Below are 13,299 nucleotides of genomic sequence, written 5' to 3' on the forward strand. Positions count from 1 at the left end.
TTTGCGTGTTCGCCGGGTTTTTTGCATGTTCGCTGGGTTTTTTGCGTGCTCGTGGGGCTTTTTGCGTGTTCGCGGGCCGCTTGCATGGTGAAGTTACCCATGCGGTCGTGTATGGGCACAGCACCCTCTGGTTCCCCACTCCCACCCTCTGGTTCATCACTGCCACCCTCTGGTTCACCACTGCCACCCTCTGGTTCACCCCTGCCACCCTCTGGTTTACCACTGCCACCCTCTGGTTCAGCACTGCCACTCTCTGGTTCACCCCGCCACCTTCTGGTTCACCACTCCCACCCTCTGGTTCATCACTGCCACCCTCTGGTTCACCACTGCCACCCTCTGGTTCACCCCTGCCACCCTCTGGTTCCGCACTGCCACCCTCTGGTTCAGTACTGCCACTCTCTGGTTCACCCCGCCACCTTCTGGTTCAGCACTGTCACCCTCTGGTTCACGACTGCCACCCTCTGGTTCATCACAGCACCTCTGGTTCACCACTGCCACCCTCTGGTTAACCACTGTCACCCTCTGGTTCAGCACTGCCACCCTCTGGTTCACCACTGCCCCCCTCTGGTTCACCCCTGCCACCCTCTGGTTCACCACTACCACCCTCTGGTTCATCACAGCACCCTCTGGTTCATCACAGCACCCTCTGGTTCACCCCTGCCAACCTCTGGTACAGCACTGTCACCCTCTGGTTCACCACTGCCACCCTCTGGTTCACAACTGCCGCCCTCTGGTTCATCACAGCGACTCTCTGGTTCACCACTGCCACCCTCTGGTTCACCCATGCCACCCTCTGGTTCACCACTGCCACCCTCAGGTTCACCCCTGCCACCATCTGGTTCATCACTGCCACCCTCTGGTTCACCCCTGGCACCCTCTGGTTTAGCACTGTCACCCTCTGGTTCACCCCTGCCACCCTCTGGTTCATCACTGTCACCCTCTGGTTCATCACTGCCACCCTCTGGTTCACCACTCCCACCCTCTACAGAGACCTTTTGTGGCGCAGCGGCAGCACAAAAGATGCGCCATGGTGCTGGGTATTAACAACGTGACGCATCTGAGAGATGCGTCACGTTGTAAAGCCCAGCGCCATCATGAGGCGTTCCGGCGCAGGGGAGGGCGTTCCTGCGCAGGAACGCCTCCTAAAAGTGGCTGAGTGAAATCTACAAGAATTCACTCAGTCACTTTTAGGCCAATGCTGCGTTAAAACCCTGCGCCTGCTTGAAGCAGGCGCATGGCTTGATGCAGCATTGGGGAGATAGGGCCCCCCAGAGCATTGCTGGAGCTGCGTCGCAAGCTTGACGCAGCTCCAGCAATGCGCTGCTTTTACGGCACAGATGCGTGACGCATCTGTGCCGTTTTTGCCACATGGTGCGCCGCATTGTAAATGTGGCGCACCATGAGTGGCGGAGCTGCGGCGCACAACAACTGGCGTTTATTGTAAATCTGCCCCTATACATTTAGCCAACGAGGGAGCACTTACTGATTAGACAGTAGAAAGTACTCCAGTTGAGAAGAGGTATTGCACAAAAAGGTGGCATCTTCATGGACAAACACGCAGGGCGGGATTCATTCTGCCCCCTGTTAGACTCGTTTTTTGTGCCCTTCTGCCCTCTGTTAGACACGTTTTTCCCTTGTTTTTCTGCCCTTCTGCCCTCTGTTAGACTCGTTTTTGTGCCTTTCTGCCCCGTTAGACTAGTTTTTTGTGCCATTCTGCCCTCTGTTAGACTAGTTTTTCCCTTGTTTTTCGGCCCTTCTGTCCTATGTTAGACTGGTTTTTTGTGCCCTTCTGCCCTCTGTTAGACTCATTTTTCCCTTGTTTTTCTCCCCTTCTGCCCTTTGTTAGACTGCTTTTTGTGCCTTTCTGCTCTCTGCATCACCACATCATCACTCAGCGCTACCCCAGCATCACTCAGCACAACCACATTATCACTCAGAAACACCACATTATCACTCAGAACCACCACAGCACCACTCAGCGCCACCACAGCATCACTCAGCGCCACCACAGCATCACTCAGTGCCACCACATTATCACTCAGCACCACCACAGCACCACTCAGCACCACCACAGCATCACTCAGAACCACCACAGCATCACTCAGCACCACCACAGCACCAATCAGCACCACCACAGCACCACTCAGCACCACCACAGCATCACTCAGCACCACCACATTATCACTCAGCACCACCACAGCACCACTCAGCACCACCACAGCATCACTCAGCACCACCACAGCACCACTCAGCACCACCCCAGCATCACTCAGCACCATCCCAGTATCCCTCAGCACCACCACAGCACCACTCAGCATCACCACAGCACCACTCAGCACCACCACAGCACCACTCAGCGCCACCCCAGCATCAATCTGCGCAACTATTCAACAACTGGTTCAAATATGTTCTCTCAATGTTTCAAACTTTATTACAAATGTCACAAAAAGATGTTAATATTTCACTTCTGTTCTTGGATTTTCGTCACAATAAAATACACTGAACATAATCTTCACAAAAGTTAATTACAAAAGTTTAAGCTATTGCCATTATAAATTAAAATCACTTTTATTTAAGTATTAATTATTTAAAAAAATTAAAAGCCATTGTAATTTGTAATATCAATACAGCTAAGTCACGTAAATACAAAACATGTTGCATTACAAATGCTATAGGTGTCACATTTGCGAAAGTTATAACTATTGGCATTGTAAATGACAAAGCTATTAATTTAGCTATTTTCAAAACCAACACATAAATAAAAAAAATTGTCATTTACAAGACCAATAGCTCAAACTTTCCTAATGCGAGACCTATTGCATTGCAAATGCTTGTTTTTATATCTGTCAGTGCTTCCTGTTGAGGTTTAAGTTTCGTGACAGGCGCCTCATCGCCTACGTCAGAGCAGGGTCAGAGAATAGTTGCAAGTAGGCAACGAGGCGCCAGGAAGCACTTCAGGCTTACAGCAGCAGATGCCCAAGTTGAAGTTAATTTCTTTGTAACCCTTTTGCAAAAGGTTACAAAAAATTAGCTTCAACTTTTGTACCTGCTGCTGTAACCCTGTAAGTGCTTGGCTCAAAATTCGTCCCCGCTGATTCGCGGATTTTACCGCGATTTCGCGAGATTCGCGGATCGCGAAATCGCGGAAAATACAGAAATTCCGCGAGCGGAACGAATTATCCGCCCATGCTTAATTTTGAGGAGAAAACTACTAAACATCAGTTTATCACTACTTTAAAAAATATGGAAAATGAATGTCTGACATAATATCGACAGACAGAATATCGAAATACAAAAATATCGGCACAAAAATATCGACATCAAAAATATCGGAATCATATCTTCATAAAGGTAAGTATAAAAATATCGAAAAAATAATATCGTAGTACAAAAATATCAGAATTAAAAATATCGTTTTTTTAAATGTATTAATAATAATGTAAAAATAATTTTAAAATACATATCATTTTACAAATATTAAATAAAAATATTACAACAAAATTAAAACTAATACATATACATTTAAAATAAATAAAACACTTAATAATTTAATGTAATTTTATTTTTTTTAATGTTATTAAATTGATTTAATGTAATTTTTTTTTGTTTTTACCCTGTACGCCTGTACCCCAAAAACCCAAAACTGACCCTGAACCCTAAAAATATCCCTGTACCCCAAAAACACAAAACTGACCCTGAACCCTAAAAATACCCCTTTACCCAAAAACTGAAAACTGACCCTGAACCCTAAAAATACCCCTTTACCCAAAAACTGAAAACTGACCCTGAACCCTAAAAATACCCCTTTACCCAAGAACTGAAAACTGACCCTTATCCCTAAAAATACCCCTTTACCCAAAAACTGAAAACTGACCCTGAACCCTAAAAATACCCCTTTACCCAAAAACTGAAAACTGACCCTGAACCCTAAAAATACCCCTTTACCCAAGAACTGAAAACTGACCCAGAACCCTAAAAATACCCCTTTACCCAAAAACTGAAAACTGACCCAGAACCCTAAAAATACCCCTTTACCCAAAAACTGAAAACTGACCCTGAACCCTAAAAATACCCCTTTACCCAAAAACTGAAAACTGACCCTGAACCCTAAAAATACTCCTTTACCCAAAATTAATTAATATTATTTAATTACCAATTAATTATTAATTAACAATAACAATAAAGTAAATATATTAGCACATTAGCTGTAATTAATTTAATTTAATAATTAATATTATTTTTCCCAATTAATTAATTAAGAATAACAAAAAATTATATATAAAAAAAATACTATAATTAATGTAATTAACTAATTAATATTAATTAATTACCAACTAATTAATAATTAAAAATATGTACAAAATTATATTAATTAATTAACGAATTAATATAAATTAATTACCAATTAATTAAAATATGTACAAACATATATTAATTAATTAATTAATTATTATTAAATTACTTCCCACCCTATTCCCCTATAAACCCATAACCCGCTACAGAACATTTTATCAATTAATCAATTAATTAAAATTAATTAAAAATTAATTCTCAATTAATTAATTAATAATTCCTACTAATTAATAATTAATTTAACATAATTAAATTACTTCCCACCCTATTCCCCTATAAACCCACAACCCGTTACAGTAGTAAAAGACCATATTTAATTAAATTACATTAAAAATAAATAATAAAACATAATAAATACAATATAATATACACTAAATTTATTTAAAAATTGATATTAGTAACATCGAAGTTATTTATTTCGATATTATTGACATCGATATTTAAAACTTCGATATTACTGATATCATACTAATATCGATATTAAGACTGTCGATATTACTTACCTTCGATATTTTGTCCCATCGATATTTAAACTTCGATATTATTGTATATCGATATTTAAAGCTCAATATTTTGTCTGTGTACCATGGCAAATCAATGAGTTTGGACATATGCCCCTTTAGAAATATTAACCAGCTACAAGGCCATTCTCTAGGCTGCCTTCTCAATGAAATGTGTAATTCAACTTCCCATGGCATTAAAATGCTGTCAACTTATCATTAATTATACAAAAACCTGTATGAACTTTATACTTTGTTATTTGACCAGCAATACAATTGAAGCAAATAAACTATAAGCCAGAAAAGATCCTATCCTATCAATTACAAAGTGTATACATTCACAATACTTTGGTGAAAAATCAGACATTTTGGTGTGTCCAAATACTGTTTACTCACAAACTAGTATGGGCAATCCAAATATGGACTCTACACAGTATGAATTGGATATTTTGTTATTCAATGAAACAATTTCTGAAATTCCAAAATAAAGTCTGCATTTTCTGTACACAGACACATTATGCCAAACAAACTAAATATATTGATTTACTACAAAAACAGAAAAAGAAGACAGAGTAGCTTGGCGGAAACTTGCTATTTATTTGATTGTTGAAAACAGATATGATAATGAAAATGAATGTTATTACTGCCTTGGAAAAGTGGACAATAACGTTATGCCTTCACATGCAATCCATAATAATTTGGAGATTTAACCTAAACATTCAGAATGACAAAATTTAATTTATATTAAAATACATTAATTCAAACTTTACATCCATTTCAAAACATTAATTAAATGGAACCAACCCCATACAATTTCGATCACAATATTTAGCCTGTTCACTAAAAGGGAAGGTTGTTTTTCTACCACTAGAGTTTTTTAGAAAAACATTATAACTGTGGGAGTATAGCGCAACTTACAAGAACCTTTAGTTGTATTAGATAATGGTGTGCCAACAGAACCAACAAAAACAAAAACAAATTCAAGAATTAAACTATTTTTAAAATACAAGATGCTATTTGGTGCCTGTTACAAAATAATATAAACTACAGAATGTGGAAATTAATGACTTCATTGATACCACTGAACTGGTATTAACGGATGAAAGTAACATTGGTCAGTTTGAGAAAATTACTAAAGAACAATCTGAAAAAATATATGAGCGCCATAGTATACACCACCTGCATTCTAAAGATATAATGGGTACTGCCATAGACCTAAATCAAATGATAAAGGCTACAGGGTATCCAGTTAGTATCTGGTACATAATGTTAGAGGCTAGATGTTATCCAATTTAATTTCAAACAGGAAAAGGAGGGTAATATGATAGTCTTGCTAATCAAATTTCAGCATTGGAATATTGTACCAAAAGACTATATTCAGCAGACCCACGTTTCAGAAAACATAGCTTATATTTTTACTTTATTATATGAAAGTTAATTATCTGTTACGTCTTATGCTGTTGCGCATGTGATACAAACTGAAAAAAGATGTAATATCGTAACAGCTAAAGATTTGCTAAACAAGGTGGAAAGCAATGATAAAAACCTGGAATATAATTTAATAAATATAATCGCATGTCAGTGCTGTACTAATAAATATCGGTTCCAGAGACATGGAGAACTAAGATGTATGTTGAGCGATTTGGGACCACCTACTTGGTTTCTTACTTTGAGTTGTGCAGAATATCTATGGGATGATTTATATAGTTTCCCACTTGAAGCTAACAATAATATAACCGATTTTGCATTAAAGACCTGTGGATTTATGTTCATTAGATCCAGCAAATGTTTTCAGATTTCTTAATCACAAATTCCAAAGTATGCTCACGTTTTTAACAAATAAACCAACAAAAAACCCTGGGAGAGATTGTTGGGTGTTTTTTGGAGAAAAGAATACTAAAAAGGAGGCGCTCCTCATTTTCCTACGCTGTTATGGATAAAAATGCTCCATAATTTAGCGATAAATCTGTGTTTAAGTTTATTGAGCAATATGTTAGTTGTTAGACCCCAAATAAAGTAAACAAATAAAAAACTGTGAACACAAGTTATAAAATTTCAATCACAAATGCAGTAAATACAGCTTACGAAATTTAAAAACAAATTGAAGCAGTACACAAAATGTCTAGTTTTGGTTCCCAAGACCAATTTTGAATAAAGAAAGTGATAACAATGGGGGGCGTGGCTAACCCCGGAACATGGCGATCGCAGTTTAGTGGAGCTCCGAAGCCCGGGCTGAATAATCCTGATGAATTACTGCTAGCCCGGACCCATCGGGTCCAAAACAACACACTACCCAAGCAGAAAATGCAGGAAACACCAGCTGGCTGACGGAGCAGCAGATACTAACACCGGGGTGCACGGAGCGCAGAGTGGGGCCTGTGCGGAGTACGGTCCCTGAAGTGCAGAGGTGGCCTGGCGCCGCAGAAAGTAGTGTTAGGCCTTCTGGCAAGGTGCCACGAGCACGTCGGGGACTGTGGAGGGTACCAACAGCTTCCCAATACCGGTACCAGTCTCTGCATGGCAGGAGCGGTGGGCACAACTGCGGCTCCAGCGTAGGAGACCGTGAGCTCCGGAAGGATTCCTGCTGGAGGCCTCTTCCGCCTGATTGTTGCTGCAAGTGGCCGACTCACCTTTACATGTGGCAATCCCCACAACATGAATGCTGGTGACCAAGTGGAGCTCACAAATCGAAGACCACGATTTCCATGCAGCTGGTCCACATTGAAGAGGGAGGAGGAACTACAAGGGAAACCGGCTGGGCCCGCTAAACTACCTACCACGGCGAGGTGGATTGGGTACCACATGTGCAGCGGAGCGACAGGTGAGAGCTGCTGGAGGCCCTGACTGCTTCTCCCCACCCCTTCTGCTTGCCTCGTGCCTACGGGACTGGTGCGGAGGGTGCGGTTGAGACCGGGAACCCGGTGAGGACCTACAAACAAACCAAGGCCGGCAGTGAGATGCGAGCCGCTCCCTACGGGGGGTCATCTGTTTGAGCTCTGCTCTCCTCCACTCCCCGCTAGAGACTTTATATGTTTGGTGGCTGCACGAATGAATACACGCTGGGCTATGCAGTGAGGAGCCTGCTATCCCCGTGCAGCCTAGCTTCAACCGGCAGTGTGACAATCTACGCAATCTACGCAGTGCACTCCGAAGGGCTTTGATAGCCAGGGGGAACCGCCAACACTACATGGGGCACAAGTGGCCTGCCACGGCGAAGAGGATCAGCAAGGGGGCCCACACTAGCCGCTAAGGGGAAGAGTGACTGCTGCAGCACTGAGGAGTAGAGGTGGAGGAAGTAGCGGTAGGCACCATTGCACAAGGCCTATAGGGCGATCCTCCCTGATAGGGACGTGGAATGTGACACACTGGTAGTTCAAATGCCTTGCAACAATTGGAGCACCTGTGGTGTCTAGAAATGATCTGGAGAGCAAATACTCCTATGCGCTGCAGAGAGTGTTTCTTGTTTCTTGTGGCGGTTCCTCGTGTGAAGAGAGCCCGCATCGGAGGCCGCTCTTTTAAACTACTAGCACCTCAGTTATGGAATAAACTGCCTGTGTCCTTGCGCAGCATTCCTAATCTGTTGGCCTTCCGGAAAGGGCTTAAAACCTGGCTCTTTTCCTCTTAGTTTCGGTCCCTTTTAGCTTCCTTCTATTTCTGTTTCTTATTTTCCCTGTTGTGTTATGAGATTAGTGTGCAATCCAAAGCGTCGGGACACTCTTCTGAGTAGCCGTACGCTATACAAAACCCCTGCATAACATAACATAACATAACAAGAGTGAGAGCGAGTAGGACACACAAGGTGTGCACCAGTCCAAGTCTCACACACGAGATGAAGTGCCCAGTGAGGTCCTGAGCACTGGTGCCATAGAGCTGCCGAGAGGGCCACAGCAGTATTGTCGGTTTTGGAGGAAGCAACCATAACTTTACAGCAGCTCACTGCAATATGGTGCCCCACCCGATTACTGACACGACTACGAGCCACAGCACCTGTATGAAGACAGTTGACACACATAGGAATGGGCAGTTGTAGTATTGTCTACTATATACCCACAGCAGTTACGGACCACCTTATATAAGAGAGGGTGAATACCATGAATCATTGGATGCCCCAAAGGCAAATTCCACCAAAGTGCAACAACCAGAAGACCCAGGGCATTCTACACACCCACTCTCACTCAGTTGTATATCGCCCCCAAATACTGAGGCGACCCCAGACAAGCTGGGTTTAATACTGCAAGAGGTCAGGAAGTCTCGCAAGGCCATAGAGCAGCAGATAGGATCCCTCACGACAGGCTTCATGCTGCTCAAAGCAGACCACACCAAACTGGCAACCACAGTAAAGGTCAACAGATTAACATTGGAGGAGATATTACCTCAGCAAAAAGAACATGCGTCGCAAATTCAACACCTCCAACGACAAGTCACTGGTCTACAAGACAGAGTCGTGGACACAGAGGGCAGAACAAGGCAGAATAACATCCGCGTCATCAGGCTCCTGGAGCATAGCGAGGGCTCTAATGCTGCCAGCTTTATGGACCAGTGGTTCGGCAACCATGTAGCCCCCGAGAGCCTGTCGGATTTCTTCTGCTTCGATAGGGCCCATAGAATCTCTACCAGCAGGGGGGTGCTCCACCGAGGCCATTGGTAGCCAGGATCCTAAACAATAGAGATCGAGATGGTCTGCTTCAAAAGGCACGGGAGTGATCCCTGATACAATATGAGAACCACTGTATATCATTGTACCCCGACTACACTCTCCTGGTCCAACACCAAAGGTCCTCATATCAATCAGTTAAAAAGAAGCTGCGAGCCATGGAACTCAAATAAGCTCTTCTATTCCCTGCCCACCTGAAAATCATTCATGAACAAAAAACATACCTTTTCGACAGTCCAGAAGAAGCAGGTGAATGGTTAGAGTTAATGAACCCCGCCTCAACATCCGGCACCACATCTCAAAGCCTGCCAGGTAGCACCAGTAGAACACAGGGACAGCATTCGGGCCGCAGCATTAAAACTGCCCTCATGCCACCTATATAGCGAAGACCTTCTCTGATCAAAACCTTTTAGAGATCTCCTTTACTTGGGGCAGAATTCCTTCAACAGTCCCCACCTGGAAACTCTGGCCCCAAATGTTGGAGGACACTGCATTTTGTAGCATTTTGTCCATTTCCGTCACTAACTACTTCACAGATAACATAAACACTGCCTCCTCGATCCTAGTTGAATGGGATGCGCTCAAAGTGGTCAAAAGAGGCACGGCGATATGCGCCGCAGCCGGCACAAGGCAAGAGATACATAAAAAGCAGCGGAGAATAAAATTAATACATTAGAGCAGGAAACAGCGAGCAACTCTACAAAAGCAGCTTCACTGCTAGAGACGTGCATACAATATGCTGAGCTGCTAGAGAGTCTCAGGGTTATTTACCATAGGGCATACATCCAGATAAAACACACAGACACTGATAAATCGGGAACACTTCTTGCCAGGAGAGTGAGAGATGATCCACCAACTACTGTAATTTGCTAAATCGCCACGGAGTGACACAGTACACACACCTTCAAGGGATTTTAATAGACACAGGAATTTTGAAATCACTTAAAGGATGAGATTGTGTGGGCTTAGTGATTTGGACCCACTAATGCTGGTTATGCAACAACCAAAATGACATATATTCAAAGCTGTTACTTGTGAGAAATCAGTCAGGAGAGAGAGCAAAAAGAGATTGAAAAACGGGTGTATATAAACAAAGAGTATTTAATCTTTTTTTCAAATCAAGTTAAAAAGTTGGGTACAAGATAAACAGCAAAGATGTAAAAGGGTAAAACCATTAATCCACACAGCCCTTGTTACATCAATTGCTCAAGCTTTTCTACCTAACACAAAATTAATTAAATATTCAATGGTAGATAAAGCCACACTTGACGTTTCGGTCTCTATTCTTTCGTGTAGGAGACCATCCTCAGGACATGGATTTCATATCTTGAGTACCCTGTTAAGTCGGTCGTTTCCGAAACCACGGGTTTAAGGACGGGGTCCTCGTTAATTTTAAAAGATTTCCTTACACATTCAAAGGTATAGCGACGCCTTCTTGTAAATCTTTTTTCAGTGAGGTAGTCAGTTCTGAGTTCAATGTGTCAGAGTCCGTCCTCACGCAGCGTATGATACAGCAGTGGATATTTTTGTTGTTGCATAACCTGCATTAGTGGGTCCAAATCACTAAGCCCATTCCTGTGTCTATTAAAATCCCTTGAAGGTATCTTTACCCCATCATACTCTTTGCCCAAACCCTCAAGGGTATACAGGGTCGCCCACTATCAATTCTCAGTACACACACAGCAGGGTATTAATGAGGCCCTTTGCACATATTATGATATGCTATACAGTGCACCTTCCACAATAGATAGTACACTCTTATGCACATTCCTAGCTGAGCTGACCTGCTCTACCGCCTGCTTAGTGCAGAAGCACAAGAAAACCTGGCAGACCCCATCACGAAGGGTGAAATAAAAGTTGCTATTAGGGAGCTGCCACGTAACGAAGCGCCGGGGCTAGATGGTTTACCTATACATTTTTTGATGCATATTGTGAGGATTTAGTCCCCCAACTGGAGCAGCTGTATAACAAATCGCTAGAGGTAGGTCACCTCCCCCCCTGCTAGCATTAGTGGTCTCACTCCCCAAGCCAGGAAGGGATGCAATGTACATAGCGGGATATCGCCCACTCTCACTCCTGGCAACGGAGTAAAAAATATTAAGCAAAATATTGGCAGGTAGGCTTCTTCCCTATTTAAACACGCTTATTCACATTGATCAATGCGGATTTGTGCCAACACGCAGCACGTCGTTAAACATTAGAAGGCTACAGCATATAATGGCAACTACACCCGAAAATCATAAAAATGCAGGATGTTTTACGCTTAATTTGAGCCAAGCGTTTGATACCCTTACATGGGATTATATGTTTAAGACCATAGAGAAGTTTGGCTTGCCTCCCGAATACCTCCAATGGGTACATCTACTATATGAGGTTCCTCCCACAAGAGTCCGTCCCGGAAGTCACATATCGCATGCATACTCAGTATGCAGGGGCACCTCACAAGGGTGCCCTTCATCCCCTCTGCTATTTGTACTAGTGTTATAGCTGCTGGCTCTTAGGCTGTGACAGGAAGCAAGTCAAACAGGGATCCAACTAGGCAGCTCCACACATTTGATATCAGCCTATGCTGATGAAATATTTATATATGCATATGACCTAACAGACACGTTAGAACCAGTATGCAGTATTTTCTCCCGGTTCAAGCACATATCGGGCCTTGCTATCAATAAGGCATAATTGAATGCCTTCTTTTTTCAAGACAGTGCCCGCCCAGACTATATCTGCTTTGGGCCGTTTCCCCTTTCAGTGGCACAGCATATGTTCAACCTAGGCATACATATCTATAGCTCCAAAGCAGACCTCCTTGAAGGCAATCTAACCAGCGCTATTAGGGCGATACGATCTAAGGTACCCTCCTGGACCTCGCTGCCACCGTCAGCAATGGGCTGTATAGGTATATCTAAAATGGTGGTCCTCCCACATCTATTATATTACTTTACTAACCTTCGGGTAGTTGTTTCCCCTACCTTCAAAACTGTAGACACCATACTCTTGGAACTAATATGGGGGATTGGACGAAGAAGGGTGCGACTAAAGAAATTACAGCTATAGACTAGCGGAGGGGGACTGGGGGCACCAGATTTCCGAACGTACTGTTATACGAGCCAGTTACAATGGCTGTCCTACTGGACTGCAGGCCGCAATCTGAAGGATACACCATACACGATATCAGCCAGGGGACCCTGCACATATTACTGCTATCGAAGAGATATATCCTCCTAGACACGCCGCTGTTACTACGGACAGTGCTGGTATACTGGAAAAAGCGTCTACTGCCTTCCATATGCTGATGACATCCCACTGTTAGGGATACCACTACCCAACGGTCAGATTAAGAGACGCAGAGTTATGGCCTGGACTGACGAATCCGTCGACACTGTAGGGGAACTATTAAGCAATAAAATTCTACTAGACCATGAGAATTTTGTATGAGAAAATGGGGTGCCAAACCATTAATATATGATGCACGCTGCCATAATACAGAATGTAAAGAAACACTGGGCCCCTGATAAGGAAGAACCCCCAATACACAAATTTGTATGAACAATATACTACATGGGTGAGGGACGCCGTCTCATTAAATGGCTATATACCGGTACCCTTGTGCAAGCTGCCATGTCTCTCAACGACCTACGAGCAAAATGGTCTGGGGACATAGGAAAGGAGGTATCTGACAAGGAGTGGACCAGCATTTTAGAACATCCCCAAAAAATGACTTCAAATGCAAAATTTAAATTCATAGAATACATGGTTCTACATAGGGCCTACCGTACACCACGCCGCCTTCAG

This window comes from Lissotriton vulgaris, chromosome 2_1 (genome assembly GCF_964263255.1).
Source record: "Lissotriton vulgaris chromosome 2_1, aLisVul1.2, whole genome shotgun sequence".
Lineage (NCBI taxonomy): Eukaryota > Metazoa > Chordata > Amphibia > Caudata > Salamandridae > Lissotriton > Lissotriton vulgaris.